Source organism: Ovis canadensis, chromosome 7, assembly GCF_042477335.2.
Source record: "Ovis canadensis isolate MfBH-ARS-UI-01 breed Bighorn chromosome 7, ARS-UI_OviCan_v2, whole genome shotgun sequence".
NCBI classification, from domain to species: domain Eukaryota; kingdom Metazoa; phylum Chordata; class Mammalia; order Artiodactyla; family Bovidae; genus Ovis; species Ovis canadensis.
This window is the reverse complement of record NC_091251.1, coordinates 105935455-105954325: the sequence shown is the minus strand read 5'-3', so window position 1 is coordinate 105954325 and position 18871 is coordinate 105935455.

Sequence of the window (18871 nt, the reverse complement as noted above, 5' to 3'; positions counted from 1 at the left end):
GTGACTGAGCACATATACATGTAGATATTCAAACTTGTATTTAAGTTAAATAGATAAATTTTCACTATGGCTTGTTAGTGGAACTGGTTTATTGAATGGAAACTTGTCCTTGCATCGGTTTTCAAGGAATTTGTTGGGTTTGCTTCCCAGTATTGGGAGTGTATAAGGCAATCCCAACACTTTCTTGCCACTTTTGGATATTAGAATTGTATTAATTTATGACCTTAAAATATTCATTGCACTTATACCCTCATATCACATTCAATTAAGGATCTCCTGCTTTCTCCCATTTAAGCTTCAATTATTCCAGAGGCTCACAGTGGGAAGGCATGAAAGAATGGCTTCAGGGTCAGTCCATCCCCTCTTCTTGCTCCAGCCAACAACTCCTGATAACTTCTCCACCTGTTCATGCCCTTTGAGGCAAAATAAATGGAAAGCACCTCAGTCTGATACTCCAATGTATTGATTACATGCAGTGCTTCAAAATGGGTTTCCCTGGTGGCTCAGATGGTAAAGAATCCGTCTTCAATGCAGGAGACACGGGTTCTATCCCTGGGTCAGGAAGATCCCCCAGAGAAGAAAAATGGCCATCCACTCTAGTATTTTTGCCTGGGAAACCTCATGGACAGAGGACCCCGGCAGGCTATAGTCCATGGGGTCACAAAAGAGTTGGACACGACTTAGTGACTAGACAACAACAATAGTTCAAGACAAATATAAAAATAATGAATATTTTCACATGAGAGTAAAAGATACTTTCCTTCCTTCAGATTCCAAGGGGCACTTACAAAGTGAGCAGCAGTGTAGGGCAACCTCAGGCAACCCTACAGCTAAAGAGCACTTCTGATTGTTCTGGCATGCGGTCCCTCTTTCTTACAGTGGTTTCACTGAAGCCCTCCTTATTTCACTTTCAAAATGAAAGCAAAGCCACTTCACTTTTGTCTGACCAACATTCAACAATCTTCAAAAGGAGCAACATTTACCCTGATGAATCTCTGCTCTGGGTAAAAGTGTCAGAGATGGCTTTGTTCTTTCTTAATAGGTCTCATAGATATGTCTGTCTTCTGTCTTGAACCGATTTGCAAAGCAGAAATAGACACAGAGGCAGAGGACAAAGTTGTGTACACCCAGATGAGAGAAGGCATGTGAGGTGGGTTGGGAGACTCGGACTGACACATAAACACTGTTGTTGTCTAGTCACTAAGTTGTGTCTGGCCCTTTTTAGACCACCAGGCTCCTCTGTCCATGGGATGTCTCAGGCAAGAGTACTGGAGTGGGTAGCCATCTCCTTCTCCAGGGAATCTTCCCAACCCAGGGATTGAACCTGCCTCTCCTACATCGGCAGGCTGGTCTTTACTGCTGAGCCACAAGAGAAGCCCGTATATAAAAACTGCAAGGTATAAAATAGATAACTAATGAGAACCCATGTTATAGAACTGGGAATTCTACTCAATGCTCTGGGGTGACAAAAGAGGATATATGTACCTGTATAGCAGATTTACTTTTCTGTACAGCAGAAAATAACACAAATTATAAAGCAACTAAACTCCAAAAAAAAACATATACTGAAAAATGGGCCCCCCAAAATGTGGTGATACTTGAAAGCCATGGGTTCCATCTTTGGGCACTAGTCAAAATTCTAAGATAACAGAAAATTCCATTTTACATCCTATTACTGGAGAACTCACTTTGGGGAATACTTGAAGACAATGTGCCCTAATAATCTAATGCCTTATGGAGATATAAATAATTTCCCTTGTTGGTGAATCACATGGAAATAAGAAATGTATCTTATCTGACATAAAAATGAATGTCTTTATTTTTTTAAGTAAGCAAGTAAGAAGCATGATGATCAGTTATCCTGATAACCACCTATTAGAACAAAAGTATAATTTTGTGTGTGTGTGTGTATCTTAAAAAGTAAACTCTAGTATTAGATTCTAAATTGTTCATAAAGCATTTCCAGATTGTGTTTGAAAATCTCCAGTTTGTTATGAAAATACTGGTAGTATCTTCATTATAATAGTGCTACCGGGCACCATTAACCCCTTTCAGATCCATTTCTGTTGAAACAAATGGAAACTGCAAGCCATCAGCTTGTTAAATAAACACAGGTGTTGCCTAGCCCCTGCTGGCATGCCATGTACAGAAGAATCATTCTTTGGAAGCAGTCAAGACGAAAGGGAGAGGAGAGAAAGGTCGCGGGGCCAACTGTAGATCTGCTGAATGTTGTTCAAACACAAAGGCGGCTTGTCACAAGGCTGAGCGGGCAGAGGCAACCCTGATGGCCAGGGTGGGACAGGGCTGCCTGGGTGAGCCTTCAGAGGGAGTTTGCGTGTGATTTTATGCTTTCAGTTAAAAAAGAAGTGAGCTTGACTTGTCTGGGTTAAGAGGCACACATACTCACACTTGCATGCGTAGACTTTCTCCCTCTTCCTCCCTCAGAGGTGCTGGGTGAATGTATCTTACTGCTGCAGTTGAAAATGTTGGGCTTGCCCATAAGAAAAACAATGAATTTAAGTTTTCACTTCTTTTTGTTTTGAAACCCTTCATTCTAAGTATCTGTTGAGGAATATTTTCCTGTTTTCTTCATGCAGTGATGAAAAATCGTGACACTTAAGATGAGCCCTCAGTTTACCCATGACCCAAATGTTCTGCAGTGTTTCTGTCTTGATACCCATTAACAGGAGAGGGTTGAAACATGCATAAGCACAAGGCATTTCCACTAAATGAAAGTGCTGCTGTGATTTTTTTTTTTTTCATTTGCCTCCATGGAATCACCTGTGAGAGTGGAACGGCAGCAACCCAAACAGCAAGAGATGGCTAAATGCTAAAAGGCAACTCAGGTTAATCATTATCTGTAAAGTCCTTTAACAGAGCCGTGTTCTAACCCTAACCTCAACCCTGGGCTATCGAGTTGACGCTAAGGGTAAAGAACCTGCTTGCCAATGAAGGCGATGTAAAAGCTTCAGGTTCAATCCCTGAGTCAGAAAGATCTCCTGGAGGAGGGCATGGCATCTCACTCAAGTATTCTTGCCTGAAGAATCCGAGGGACAGAGGAACCTTGTGGGCGACAGTCCATAGGGTTGCACAGAGTCAGACACCACTGAAATGACGTATCAGGCACAGACACAACCTCAACCCTGATTAATGGCTCACCATGCATGGCAGTCCATTCTAGCAACTATGGAGACTCAGCCCACCTCACTCACATACACCGTACCCTGGAAAATAGGTCGCAGGCTTGTTCTGTTACTTTTCTTCCCTTGCCCTCTCCTCTCTGAGCATCTAGTGATAGAACAAAGCCTTCCTTGTAAGAGTCCCTGCAAACATGCTGTGACCTTCTGTGGTACTGTAATACAAGCCTGGGGACTAACCCTAGACTCTGCTTGTTGCAAATGTTTTCTGGCCATTTGCTTCCTGATCACCTGGGGAAAGGGAGGTGGGAGACACGAAAGGCTGTGAACAGAATAAAGCAATCTTGAATCCTAGACATTTAATAGCAACAGATTTTTTAAAAGTCAACTTGAGCAAATTGTATTTCAGTAGCTAATTATAGCAAATTGTGATCCTGCCTTAGTCCTACCAGAGAAAATGAACAAGATGAATTGAATCTGGATTACATTCTCAAGTTCAGGACCATCAAATAGTGGGAATGTATGCTCAATCAAAGCACCCAAAGGGAAACAATTGCTGATAAAGGTACAGACAGCCAAATGCACTCTGTCCTTCTTGATACAGGAAGTCAGCCCAGATTAAACAGAGGAGGACTTCTGAGCTGATTCTTGCTGATTGCACTCCCAGCAGTCAGCCTCTCTTTGTGCTTATGTGCACAAGACTAGAGTCTGGTGCCTGGTGTGTGTCTGTATTTATAAAAGCAACTGGCTGTGAACCAGGGAGTTTCTCCCGCCTCAAATACTCTCCTTTCAAACACAATCAAACTGTCAGCTGGTTGGCATTGCTTTGGTACATCTCACAGACATTTTCTTTTCAGTACACCAAGAGGGTCACAGACCACAAACACAAGCCTCCAGAGCTGAGTCATTAGGCCTCTTTTGATCAGCAGCTTATGGAGCTGATCCCTGTTTTGAGTTAATGTCTCTGTGTTGATGTAAATTGCAAATGAACAATTGGATGCCATGAGGCTTTCTTTTGTACCATTAGTTGGACTTAGGGAATGGATCACAACTGATGCCTTAAAATAGTCTTAATTATATATAGCAATATTCTCGTTTGTTTTATTTTTCTTTCCACTGTATTCATTTAAAATACTATGATTTATTTAAGTAAGCTAACATAAGATTTTCCTATATAGATGATATTAAAATGACAATCTCCTAATTTTACATTCTGTTGAATACATTCTAGGAAATGTGTGTATATGGGGCGTATGTGATGTGTGACGTTTCTCCATAGTCCCTTGGTTGAGAAATCATCGACCTTAAAACCCCTCTCTCCTCTTGATTCTTTCTGTTAACTTGTCAGATTTTACATGAGGGTAGAAGACAAGGATTCCTTGCTTTGCCATCTCAAGGAAGTGCAATGCTAGGTATCATGTATCCTGACTGGGACTATGAAATTACTAAGAAATAGATCAAGTAAGAATCAGAGAAGAACAAAAGAAGAGAAAATAGAGTACTGAAGAACAAAGATAGAGAAGTTTGTTTTGGTGGAACACAGTGTTAATCACTATTTTCAAGGCAAAATGCCTTCTAAATATATCACTGGCCTGTGCAGAGATGAGGAAGCTGGGTGGGGGAGCTGGAAGGATGAATCACCACCTGATTAGTGCTTCTAGTCTGGCACAGTGCTATGCTCTCCACGTGTTTCCTCTCCTTGATATGGGCTAGGTTACACCTACGTGCTCCAGGACCCTGGGTGACCTACAGGCTAATGTTAGGAGTGGCAGCTGTCAGGAGGCTGTGCTCTATTGACTCCTACTGCAGGTAGGAAGAATTGAGTTATTTGCTGTTGAGCATACTGTCTAAATGCCGTGCCCTTCCATTTGTTTTCCCCTTTTGCAGTGGCAGTTCATTCTGGTGAACTCAGCAATCCCTCTTTATCATGAGCATGGCTCTGAAAGAGCCACTGCCGCTTACAGAGCATTCTTACAGCCCCACACACGGCACAGGCACAATAGGTGTGCACAACTGAATTTTCTTGACTCAAGAGGTTTAAGAAACTTACCTACAGTGACACATACAGTAAGAGGCAGATCTTCAAAGGAACCAAGATCTTCCAAGTTCTAGTGCAAGTTGTAAGTGTGTTTCAAAAAGAGTGATTAGCCCTGCTCAGAATTTTAGAAATAATTTCTAGGAAGAAAGAATTTACATACAATCCAAACATCCTTGGAAACTGTGCATACTTGGAGATGATCTTTCTCATTCTCATCCTGCTAGTGGGACCTTCTGCCCTATTCAAGTCTCAGATCCAGTGCCCATGTACAGCACAGCCATGCTTGGGTTCTTGGGTAGGCATGCATTTCCAATGTAGGACCTGGAAATGCTTTACAGAACACTCATTTTTCTAAGAGACCTTTTTTTTTTTTATGCAGACAATTTTTAAAGTCTTTATTGAATTTCTTACAATATTGTTCCCATTTTATGCTTTGGCTTTTTGTCTTCAAGGTGTGTAGGATCTTAGCTACCCCACCGGGACTGAACCTGCACCCTCTACATTGGAAGGTCAAGCTGGAACCACTTGACTGCCAGGGAAGTCTCTAGAACACTCTTAACAGCTCTCTGAGTTTGCCATGGAATGTAACAATTCCCGAAGCTTTGTCCTACTCACCTATTCATGTCTGTAAGTGGCTGCTGCTGCTAAGTCGCTTCAGTCGTGTCCAACTCTGTGTGACCCCATAGACAGCAGTCCACCAGGCTCCCCCGTCCCTGGGATTCTCCAGGCAAGAATACTGGAGTGGGTTGCCATTTCCTTCTCCAATGCATGCAGGCATGCTAAGTCGCTTTAGTCATGTCCAACTCTGTGTGACCCCATAGACAGCAGCCCACCAGGCTCCCCCATCCCTGGGATTCTCCAGGCAAGAATATTGGAGTGGGTTGCCATTTCCTTCTCCCTATAAGTGGCAGATAGACTCATATTAGTTATAACTCTCAGAATATGTAGCTCTGAATTCCTAATAGGGAAAATGCCCTCATCTAAGAGAATTACACATTTGATAGGAATTTTAAGAGATTATTTTAATTCCCATCTACGCTTTTCCAACCAATGTCACAAAATACTGGGGAAGATTAATGCTTAAATTTACACAACAGCATTGAACTTATTATTGGAATGACTGAGATTGGGGAGGTAAGACAGGCCTATAGTTAGTAACATGGCCTTTCATCATGAATGTTCCACTTGTTGGAAAATGGAAGGCCTGAATAGCGTGAAAACTCACCTGCTTTATGAGTGGTGGCAATCTGCATGTATGTTCATCTTTCTCAGGAAACTTCCATAATGGTCTTCATTTCTAATTCACCATTCAAAAATAGAGAGGTGAGGCTTGCCTAAAGGAAAGGGTCTGTGCGTTTTCCTTTTATCTAACATATTTCATTTTTTTTTATTTTTATCTTTACATGGCAGACTGTAGTGATCTAGCTCAGTTCTCATGCCCTGCAGGTCATGTAATTGAATGGTACTGGGAATGGGCAGGTCTCTGTCATCACAAGTGACGTAAGCATATCCTCAAAGTTTGAAATTAGTGCAGCTGAAAATATGGTGAGAAAAGAATCACACCCAGATGACACTTTTGCCAGTCCTCCTCAGTCTGGTACTCTCTTTGGGTTGTTTCTTTTCAGTTTCCTCTTGAGTGTGCTAAGGTTTGTGAATGTAAATGGAATCTGCTAACAGTTCTCCAGGCTAGAAATGTAGCACATAGCTTCCAGAAGGTGTGGAGATCTTCTAATTAATTTTTACATTGCCATGTCAATCTCTTTCCCCCTTTCCTTGTTTTGATGATTATATTACAATTAATCAGCAATAACAACTTTGTTTTTAAAAACAAATCTGACTCATATCCATTGCTATCTTCCATATCTTTTAAGATACTATCATTTCTATTTAAATATGCACATATCACTATCATCATTATAATCTTACTCTTTTATCTATTTTTACAGCTATAACACTCATTTTCAAACTGTATTTCGTTTAGCAGTGTCTGATAGTGACTCTGAAATCTTAAAATGCTCAGTATACTTTAGTGAGTGCAGATCCTACATAGAACATAATCTACATGGTACCTTTCAGGAAAAATAACTTCACTTTAGAACTACTCAAACAACCTTTATCACTTATTTCACAGTTTTCTTCAATGAAAGCCCATGAACTAATTTTAACTCATGGGCATGAGTTAAAACAATTTTTTTTAAATAAGTTTTCTTCTCTTTCAAAAGGCAGCTTTTAGCATTTATGTCTATGGTTTGTAACTTCTGTATTGCTACAAGAATTGTAACTTAATCTTTTAACTCCCAAAATAAATTAAACATTTTTGTCTGATTACATCTGGGGCTTCTACAAAAGAAATTTTGTTCATGTGAAGTGGACTTTTAGAAAAACATATAGATATGTTTTTTATTGCATTACGTCAGACTAGGATGAACTTTGAACAATAAATAGTAATGCTACATATAATAGCATGTGGTATTTTTACTTTATATGTAGAACCATTAATTGGTGCCTACCTAGCAGGGGTTACTGCTTAAACCTGATATCCGAAAGTATAGATAATGACCTGTTTCCCTCCTAATGTATCCTGCTTTCCTTGGTTTATCATTTCTGCTCTTGAACTCTTATAACCTAAGAAAGTGCTGATTTTTCTCATTTTTCAAACTGTTCAAACACTGGAATTTAATTACTTTAGGATATGTGTTTAAACATAAATCTAGTTTCTATGGCCTGAGAAGTTTAATATTCTGTTATAACAACAGAACATTAAATAACATGCTGTCTGTCTGGAAATATGATGATTATTAGGCAAAAACTGTGTAGTTACCAGATCAGTTTGCAACTAAATGCAACTCTCATTGAAATGCTAATGTTAATTTAAGTTTCATGTGACATGTAGGATTAAAAAAATTGGAATATAGTTTATTTACAATGTTGTGTTACTTTTAGGTGTACAGCAAAGTGAATCAGTTATGCATAAGCATATATACACTCTTTTTTTGATTCATTTCTCATATAGGCCATTATAGAATATTGAGCACAGTTCTCTGTGCTATAGAGAGATGGGTAGATGGTAGATGGGTTCTTAGTTATCTATATATAGTATTTTTGAACTTTCTAGGTGGTACTAGTGGTAAACAACCCGCCTGCCAATAAGGAGACATAAGAAAGAGACAGGGATTCAGTCCCTGGGAGGGGAAGATCCCTGGAGGAGTGCATGGTAACCCCCTCCAGTATTCTTGCCTGGAAAATCCATGGACAGAAGAACCTGGCAGGCTACAGTCCACAGGGTCACGAAGAGCTGGACATGGCTGAATCAATTTAGCAGTCAGCAGCAGAAGCATGTATTTTAATAGTTTTAGCGATTATACATCCTGAGAACATTGGTGGAGTTTGTGTTTTTCAAAGAAGCCTTTAGAATAAAGAGTTTACTTAGACCATCTCTAAATTCAAGAGCTAAGGTAGTAAGTTTACTGAGTGTTGGTTGTGTCAGTATCTAACAACCAAGCTTCTTTGCGTTAGCTTCGGCCTTTACCTTCAGGTACACCGATAGTAGGCACAGAATCTTAGAGGCAGGAAAGACCATCTGTTGAAACCATAATTTTACAGATGTTCAAGATGAGCTTTAAAATATGTGGTTCTTATTACATAAGACGTCATCAGTTCTTACCTCAGCATAAAGTAGAACTACTCACAACGTGATTTGGAGATCACTGAACATTTATGGAACGTTTATTATGTGTCTCCTGTGAGACAAAGGCAGACACAGTGTTTCAAACAACTTAACAGCAAGTTTACATTGCCAGGATATTCAAGTGCCTGATCAGTGGGCTTGTATTTTGTTATGTCTTTTTTTACATAGAAGTTTTCTAACAGTTTATTTTATTGTATTGACAAAAATATTCATGATAGGTTGAAATTTTTGTTTGTTTGTTTGTTTGTTTTAATTTTAAACTCTTTAATTCTTACATGCGTTCCCAAACATGACCCCCCCTCCCAACTCCCTCCCCACAACATCTCTCTGGGTCATCCCCATGCACCAGCCCCAAGCATGCTGCACCCTACGTCAGACATGACTGGCGATTCAATCCTTACAGGATAGTATACATGTTAGAATTCCCATTCTCCCAAATCATCCCGCCCTCTCCCTCTCCCTCTGAGTCCAAAAGTCCGTTATACACATCTGTGTCTTTTTTCCTGTCTTGCATACAGGGTCGTCATTGCCATCTTCCTAAATTCCATATATATGTGTTAGTATACTGTATTGGTTTTTAAGTAGTTGTTTGAAGAAGCGTCAATTTAGTGGCTTCATATATTTCTAATTGTCACAACTTTTCTATTCTTTTCATCTTATTGTACACACTTTGAAGATATCCAGAGCAATTTTATACACTGTGTAAGCATCATTGTTTAAAGTAAACTTTGGTGCAAGTACAAAGCCACAAATCCTTCAGCTGTTTTCTTAACTTTGAGGTGTCTTTGCAATTTGAAGGAACAGGAATACCCTTTCTGATCCTTAGAAAGGGCAAGCATTCTGTACTCTCAGGGTTTTGTACTTTTGGACCCTAGACAGTCGTTGATGAGGTAGCTGCCTATTTTGGACTACACTTCTGCTGTCCTTGGTGCTCCATAAATACTTAACAGCTAAAATATTGCGACTTAAAACATCTGACTCTCCATAATGCCAGTTACTCTCCCTAGAAATTAAGAGAGTTAGGAGAAAGTCCTTCCTTGGATTTGAACTAAGCAAGGTAGATGGGATTACACATTATGGGGTCCTGTGGAACGAGTACACCAGGGATAATTTGTCTCAGCAGAGAGAAAACAGCTGTGCTTCATGGTTTGCTCAGTTACTCCAAGAAACACACCTCATTTTTCTTGCCAAATCTATTAGGATAAACTGCTGCATAGTAGAGGTTGATATTTTTCTTGGCTGGGAAAAAAAAAAAAAAAGAATGTAGGCCTTTAGTAAATCTTGGATGTCTAGCTAGAACATTAAGTAACAAGTACTTAAATTGTGGAAATATATTAGACAGTATTTTTGAGTGCATTCATAATTGCAAAATATACCCAACCAGTCTGAAATTTGCCTGTTTTTACATCAGACTTCAAATGTGTTAGCTTAATATTCTCCTTGTGTTTTCAAAGAAATAATAGCTACTAGTGATATCATTTTATCTGCTTTAGTAATTCAGTTTGTATACAATCATCTGTATATCTTATGCCTTCTTACATATTCTTGATATTCACACAAATGTTATTTGATATATGTTTTACTAGTGTGACGGACATTGTCATATCTGTCATTTGGAAAGCTATAATTTTTAAGCCATGATTAGTGATTTGATTTTGGAATATTACTTCAGATTTATAAATAATTTGCTTCTCATTTTTTATGATATCATTGAGCTACTTTTTTAGCCTACATGTTATAGCTGGATGAAAAGAATGGTTGCAAAAATCATGGGTGACACAGTTGTTTAATATGTTGTACTAAATTCCTGAACAAAAATAGATCTAAGTCCATGGTGTTTTTTTTTTTTATTTTTTTAATTTCAAATGCACCTAAAACAGAAGCTATTCAGTTCAGCTCAGTCACTCAGTCATGCCGAGTGAGTTTTCAATCCCATGAACCATAGCATGCTAGGCCTCCCTGTCTATCACCAACTCCCAGAGTCCACCAAAACCCATGTGCATTGAGTCGGTGATGCCATCCAACCATCTGATCCTCTGTTGTCCCCTTCTCCTCTTGCCCTCAATCTTTCCCAGCATCAGGGTCTTTTCCAGTGAGTCAGCTCTTCACATCAGGTGGCCAAAGTATTGGAGTCTCAGCTTCAACATCAGTCCTTCCAAAGAACACCCAGGACTGATCTCCTTTCGGATGGACTAGTTGAATCTTCTTGCAGTCCAAGGGACTCTCAAGAGTCTTCTCCAACACCACAGTTCAAAATCATCAATTCTTCAGTGCTCAGCTTTCTTTACAGTCCAACTCTCACATCCATACATGACTACTGGAAAAAAACCCAGCCTTGACTATACAGATCTTTGCTGACAAAGTAATGTCTCTGCTTTTTAATATGCTGTCTAGCTTTCATGCATTGGAGAAGGAAATGGCAACCTACTCCAGTGTTCTTGCCTGGAGAATCCCAGGAACAGGGGAGCCTGGTGGGCTGCCCTCTCTGGGGTCGCACAGAGTTGGACATGACTGAAACGACTTAGCAGCAGCAGCACGTTGGTCATAACTTTCCTTCCAAAGAGTAAGTGTCTTTTAATTTCATGGCTGCAATCACCATCTGCAGTGATTTTGGAGCCCCCCAAAATAAACTCAGCCACTGTTTTGCATTTATAGTGTAGTGTTTTTAAACTCAAAGTAGTTATTAATCATATGATAGTTAGCATACCTAAATCTTAGCAAAACATCATCGTAATAAACTGATTTTCAAATGCACATTTCATACAAACATACAATTAATTCTGATTTTTTTTTCATTGTCGCACTTCCTCAGTTTGAAGTATTTTACATGGGATGCAATTATGAGGTTTTCATGGTCTTAAATTGTAAAGGCAAAGAAAAACCTGAACTGTTTTCCACAGTGCATACATAGCTTATTTTTCCATGCACTCATTCATTCAACAGTTATTTCAGTGAAAATCTAACAATTGGCAGGCAGCATTCTATGCAGTGAGGAGACAGCAGTAACTAAATTAAAGAAATGCCAGCTGTCTTCACAAAGTATTACCTTCTAAAGTCCTACACTTTTTATTATTCTCTATTTTAATCACCATGCTCTGTTCTATGTTTAAAGGCTAAGAAAGCAAATTCAAGTTAAGGATCTAGATAGAAATAATAATGTTTGACTCCCAGAGTAGAGTTGAATTCTATTCAGTCTTCATTATGACTGAAGTTGCTTATATATGAAAGAATTTTATAATATTGGAGAACTTTGAACCTTATTTCCAGGGTTAAGCAGCTACTTTCTATATAACTTCATCATAAGATTTGTTGTTATTTATGTGTTGCTATTTTACATATGAGGTTAAAAGGCTAAAAACATGCTAACAGTTCCCCAAATGGTATCATCTCAATGTTTAGTAACGACATTGTAATGTCACAGTAATGACATTGCTGTATGTAAACAAAATACACACGCACACTTGTAAAATGTGAACAACATAGCCAGTAACTCTTCTTTAAGGAAAATTTTCTTTCCTTCTTATTCCAATTAACCCTTGTTAGCAGGTTCTTTGGACGACCCATTCCTCCTTAGGAAATACTAATTTACTAATAAATAAACTCATATACCACCACATAAATATCCAACTATCTACTTTTTATTCTTCAAGTGTGTTTAAACAAAACATCATATTATACTATAGATATTCCATGCTTTGCTTTGTGTAATTAACACTTCATTTAATCTTCACATTGCTATATGGGATCATCTAATCCTTTTTGTTTATTGTTTTGTTTATTTTTACCATATGCATGTGGCATTCCCTATCAAGGTCACTTGGATTGTTTCTCCATATAAATATTTCTTAATGAAGCAGATAGCTCAGCTCTTTGCAGGAAGTCAAAATAAAACCCCCAATTTGTTTGTGATTTCAAGTTTCCCCAGGGTTTGTCAATGCATGCTTACCTTTCCCTCCAAGAATCCTTAAAACATGTGTATCCTATTCTAGAAGCTATCCTGGCCTTTCTGCATAGGAAGGATGTATCCAAGGACTATAGAAACTCCCTGACTTCCCCTGTGATGGTTCAGGTTGGCTTCACAAGAAAAAAGAAAAACACATTAATCTGGTGGAACTAATCCTTCCTGGGCCCTGGCCCAGCATGAAAAAATCAACTCTCAGTTATGTGTGACAATAAGCGTTACTGTGGAGTGCTAAAGACCTTGAAAACTCTCTCTCTATATATATATACATATACATACATGCATAAGATTCTGAATCATGTTTAAAGAATAACTTTTGTTTCACTTATATTTGTTCCTGTAAGAGCTAACAATTGGGAGTAAGATTGACATATACACCCTGTGGTGACGGTTTAGTCACTAAGTCGTGTCCAACTCTTGCGACCCCATGGACTGTAGCCCACCAGACTCCTCTGTCTATGGGATTTCCCAGGCAAGAACACTGGAGTGGGTCGCCAATTCCTTCTCCAGGGGAATCTTCCTGACCCAGGGATGGAACCCTTCATTGCAGGCCGATTCTTTACTGACTGACCCAGCAGGGAAGCTCACCATGTATAAAACATCGTTGCTGGGAACACTCTGTATAGCCCAGGGAGTTCAGCTCGGTGCTCTGAGATGACCTAGAGGGGTGGGATGGGGATGGGTGGGAGAGATTCAAGAGGGAAGGGATATATGTATACTTATAACCGATTCACTTCATTGTACAGCAGAAACTAACACAACACTGTCAAGCAATTACACTTCAATAATTTTTTTGTTGTTGTTGTTAAGTAAGTGCTAACAGTGAAGTCTGGAATAAACTCTGAAAAGTTAAAAACAAGGCAAGATTATAAACTTGGCAGAAAGACTGGGATAAGGTATTAAATGAATGATTTACTCATCAATGGAAGCTGATAGTCACATAAAGAAATACCAGGGACAGGGTCATTTCATGATGATTTACCACCACTCATGACTATTAAACATGAATGTTTATGCTATAAATGTTTAGGAAGGCAGCAAGAAGACATTGAAAAGCTATGATTTTCTCTAAGGACATCTTGGCAGCTGCAGAGAGCTTTTGGTTTCTAAGAAAAGCAATGGCGCATTATCAATATAAAACTGCCATGTCACTGTAAATTGTGAGATAGAACATATCATTGGATTTGAAGGAAATTTCTGATAAGGGATTTGGTTGGAAGAGATTGCTTTTGACTTCTCTGGGTTGACGACAGCTGCTTCTGGGAGTCCAGACTCTCTCCCCTCTCACTGACCTCAGTCATCATCACTGCCGAGCTGGCAGGACTGGAGAGTCCCACTGGCAACTCTTTCATCATTGCTAGCAGCCAGATACTGCGCTGTAACTACCAGGAGGTCACTGCGCAGAGCTCAGGATTAAACACATACTTTCTGAGGCTCACTGACAAAGACCCAAGCACCTCCCATCCCACCCATGGCTGGTAGAAGAGGTCAGCAACAGGCAACTCCAAGAAGCTCTGTTTAAACAGTACAATGCATTGACAATTGTTGTAAGCTATTTGCTTTTAAGATTTTTACTTATTTTTAAAATTATCTTCCATCTCATTAGAATGCCATGGAAAGTCAGCTAATTCTTATTCATTTTTTATTTATTTGTTAATATAAGAAAAGCAAAGTTCAAATATGAAAGCTTTATTGGGGGAAACATAATGATGAAATGCACAGTGGTCTTAATGCTATTTTAAGGATGAATTATCTACTGCTAATTGAGTCCATGCATAGCAGTGATCATAAAATAGAGGGAGGACAGAGAGTTCAGCAAGAGTACCCTTAAGGAAACCCTTACTAGTCTTGCAAAATCAAAAAGGTGAAAGAACTGTGCCCTAAACTATATTATAACATAGGAATAGAAGAGATCTGTATTTATAACATAGGAATAGAAGCAACTAATTTCTTGGAAAGAATGAGCCAATTTTTCAACTATGAGATAGATTTATAACAGAATGACTATTCATGTTCCATAAGTGACATATTTTTTACTCTTTTATTCAAGATAAAAGGTAGATTTCAAGTTTCTGATAAAAATATAACTGAATAATCATACCTTTATTTGCTTTTTTAATTGGAAATCTATCCTTTCCTGCAATCATTTTACTTTATAGTGGTTTAGCCAGTGAAATAATAATTACTTCCTTGGTATAGTATTTTCACACTGTTTCTCGAGCAAGACTGTTTATGGAGACAAGGTGCACCCAGCTGGTTTTTACGTGGAAAGTAGATTTCATAGAGAGGCAAGTTCTTTGGTTAACTTGATGGCATTCTGAGCGTATTCATTTTGGTTAACTTGATGGAATTCTGAAAGTATCCATTCATATACATAAGTGTATGTGTGTGTGGAGTGTGTGTTTGTGTGAATGGGAAATTTGGAAGGTGCATTTTAATCTTATTTGGAAGACACTGCACAATCCTGACAGGCATTGCTCCTTAATAGAAAGGAACAAGGAGCGAGTAAACAAAATTGATCCTTGTTCTTACAGCATTCATAGGGAAACAAAGATGGCTACAAAACAAGCGTTCCCACATTTGTAAATGGAATTTACAATACGCCAGGGAGATAGACAGGATTTGCTCGTAAACTATCCTAGCAGCCATGAAAGAGCCCTTTCTGAAGAAAGTGACAATTCAGTCAACTTTTTATAGTTAAGATCAATCCCCAAACCCTCGCCTCCAACTTCTATTCCAACTATATCAACTATCAGTTCAGTTCAGTTCAGTCGCTCAGTCGTGTCTGACTCTTTGCAACCCCATGAACTGCAGCACGCCTCCCTGTCCATCACCAGCTCCCGGAGTTCACTCAGACTCACCTCCATCGAGTCCATGATGCCATCCAGCCATCTCATTCTTGGTCGTCCCCTTCCCCTCCTGCCCTCAATCCCTCCCAGCATCAAAGTCTTTTCCAATGAGTCAACTCTTCACATGAGGGGGCCAAAGTACTGGAGTTTCAGCTTTAGCATCATTCCTTCCAAAGAAATCCCAGGGCTGATCTCCTTCAGAATGGACTGGTTGGATCTCCTTGCAGTCCAAGGGACTCTCAAGAGTCTTCTCCAACACCACAGTTCAAAAGCATCAATTCTTCGATGTTCAGCCTTCTTCACAGTCCACCTCTCACATCCATACGTGACCACAGGAAAAACCATAGCCTTGACTAGACGGACCTTAGACGACAAAGTAATGTCTCTGCTTTTGAATATGCTACCTAGGTTGCGCATAACTTTTCTTCCAAGGAGTAAGCGTCTTTTAATTTCATGGCTGCAATCACCATCTGCAGTGATTTTGGAGCCCCCAAAAATAAAGTCTGACACTGTTTCCACTGTTTCCCCATCTATTTCCCACGAAGTGATGGGCCCAGATGCCATGATCTTCTTTTTCTGAATGTTGAGCTTTAAGCCAACTTTTTCACTCTCCTCTTTCACTTTCATCAAGAGGCTTTTTAACTCCTCTTCACTTTCTGCCATAAGGGTGGTGTCATCTGCATATCTGAGGTTATTGATATTTCTCCCAGCAATCTTGATCCCAGCTTGTGCTTCTTCCAGCCCAGCGTTTCTCATGATGCATTAAATTGCTGTGGCTGCCATAACAGAAGACCACAAACTCCATGGCTGGAAACAACAGAAATGTGGACGAGACGTCCTCCAGCTAGGTCTGCAGGCTAGAAGTCCAAAACCAAGCTCCTGGCAGCGCCTTACTGCCTCTGAGCCTCCAGGGGCAGTGATTTCCTTGCCTCTTCCAGCCTCTGGTAGCTCCCACCCTTCCTTGGATTGTGAACGCAGGACTGCAGTCTCTGCTTCCGTCGTCATGGGCTTGCCTGCTTTCTCTCTTTCTGTCTGTCTTCACGTGGTACTTCCCCTGCACATCCTTGTCTGTGTCCAAATTTCCCTATTTGTATGAGACTAACAGTTATGTTGGGCTAGAGTCCACCCTAATGATCTCATTCCATCTTTTTTTTTTTTTTTCCAATCTGTAAGATCCTATCTCAAGCTCACAAACACATGTCCTGAACTCTAGGACTTCGAAATATATTTATTTAGGGGAGAGGGGAAACAACACGCTACGACATTTGCTATAATAACACATCTCTGCCCTCAGAGAATGAGACTAACAGCGCACCGCTCTTTCCACCCATGCAGAATATGTTACGATTTATTGTGTAAGGGCGGCAGCGTACACATGTCTTCCTGTAGGGAATTTTCTTATATATGTTGCTTTATGTTGATGTTTAGTCACTAAATCATGTCCACCTCTTGTGTGAGCCCGTGGACTGTAGCCCTCCAGGCTCCTCTGGGATTTCCCATGCGAGAATCCCGGAGCGGGTTGCCATTTCCTTCTCCAGAGGATCTTTCTGACCCAGGAATCAAGCCTGCATCTCCTGCATTGGCAGGCAGATTCTTTACCCCAGATCCACCAGGAAAGCCCTACATTGCTTTCTACCCAAGCATGAAACTTACTTGTTAAATAAGGAACATGTGAATTAATTAAAAAAAAAAAGAGAATTTTATTTTTTAAAATAATTTTTCAATTGGTTTTCAAACTTATTATTGAAACGAAAACAGAAAAAAAAAAATTCCCTGTAATTCATGCCACCGTCTTACATTAACTGCTAATTTGTCAGAAAAATACCAAAAGAATAGCAAAACTCCCAAGATGATAATATGAGATAGCCTAATATATTATCCTGACACCATCCCTGTAGGCTGCCAAGGAAAATGAAATCCAACAAGGGAAGGTACTCTGCTGGGAAACTTTCCTGTAAGAGTGAAAATGATCACTTTCTGAAGCTCTACTCAAGACCACTCCAGAGGCAAGGACGTTTTATGAAGAAAGACATTATCTCTCAGGCACAAAGCATGGTGCTGGCGAAAGCAAATTATATTCCAGTTGAAGCATTTAAGAATTTTTCAAGAATAATGAAAAATCAGAAAGCTTCTGTGGTCTCGGTTTAGTAAGAAAGAAAAAAAACAATTATAAAGATTGGTCTGAGAGAAAAAAATGCTAAGCTCTTTGGTTTCTATATATGGCTTCAAGTTTATAGAATTAAAGACATCTTCATACAATCAAAATTTACTTTTCCTACTTCATCCCCATGGTGCTAATATTGAAGCAAGGAAAGATCAAGTATGCAAGTACTATAAGATTTGTAATTTAATCAAACTGCTGTATAACAGAATCAGGTCTTAAGTTTATAGTAACCACCCCCTCCTTCAATTTAATATTTCAGATTTCATCTTGCTGTCAGGCTAATCATCATACAAGGGGATGATACAGGAACGGAGATATCAATTTACTAGTTTTAAACATGACATTACATTGTAAACAAGTTGGTCAAACTCACCAGTGACAAAAATTCAAGTTAATAAATGAAAAATAAAAACACTGTTTTACCTGAAAATACCTTTTAAAAGCCATATTTAAAAAAAATAATGTGAGGAAATAGATCTTCAGATATGTCAAGTGTGATTCATTCAAAAGTTTCATAGCTTTTCTGAATGCTGATGTAACAACGCACACCAACAAATGTTTCAAAAATATATGCCCTTTTTGTTCTACAATAAAACTTCAGAGAATTTGCTTTAGTGACTAATTTAACAAACATACAAAGATATACGCATTAGAAATTTTATGACATTGATGTTTATAGAAGCAAAAACCTATAAAGTAATTGAAATAATCATCAAAATGATTGTAGGTAAAATTTGTATACAGCTAAATCTAAACCTGATTGCTTCTATAGGTTTTAATTTACTGGAAATACAAGGCCTGAAGAACATATTGAATAATATCACAGGGTTATAATCAGCAAAATGAATTGCAAAAATTAAAGGAATGAGAAATTAGAAAGCAATAAATTAAAAAGAATTTAAGACATACATTATCCAATATGGAACTGATTTGGATCACAATAAAAATAAATTAAAAAAATTGATAACATGGACAAACATTGAATCCCTAATTATATTAAGGACTTTTAATTAGCTTTTTTAGATGAGACAATA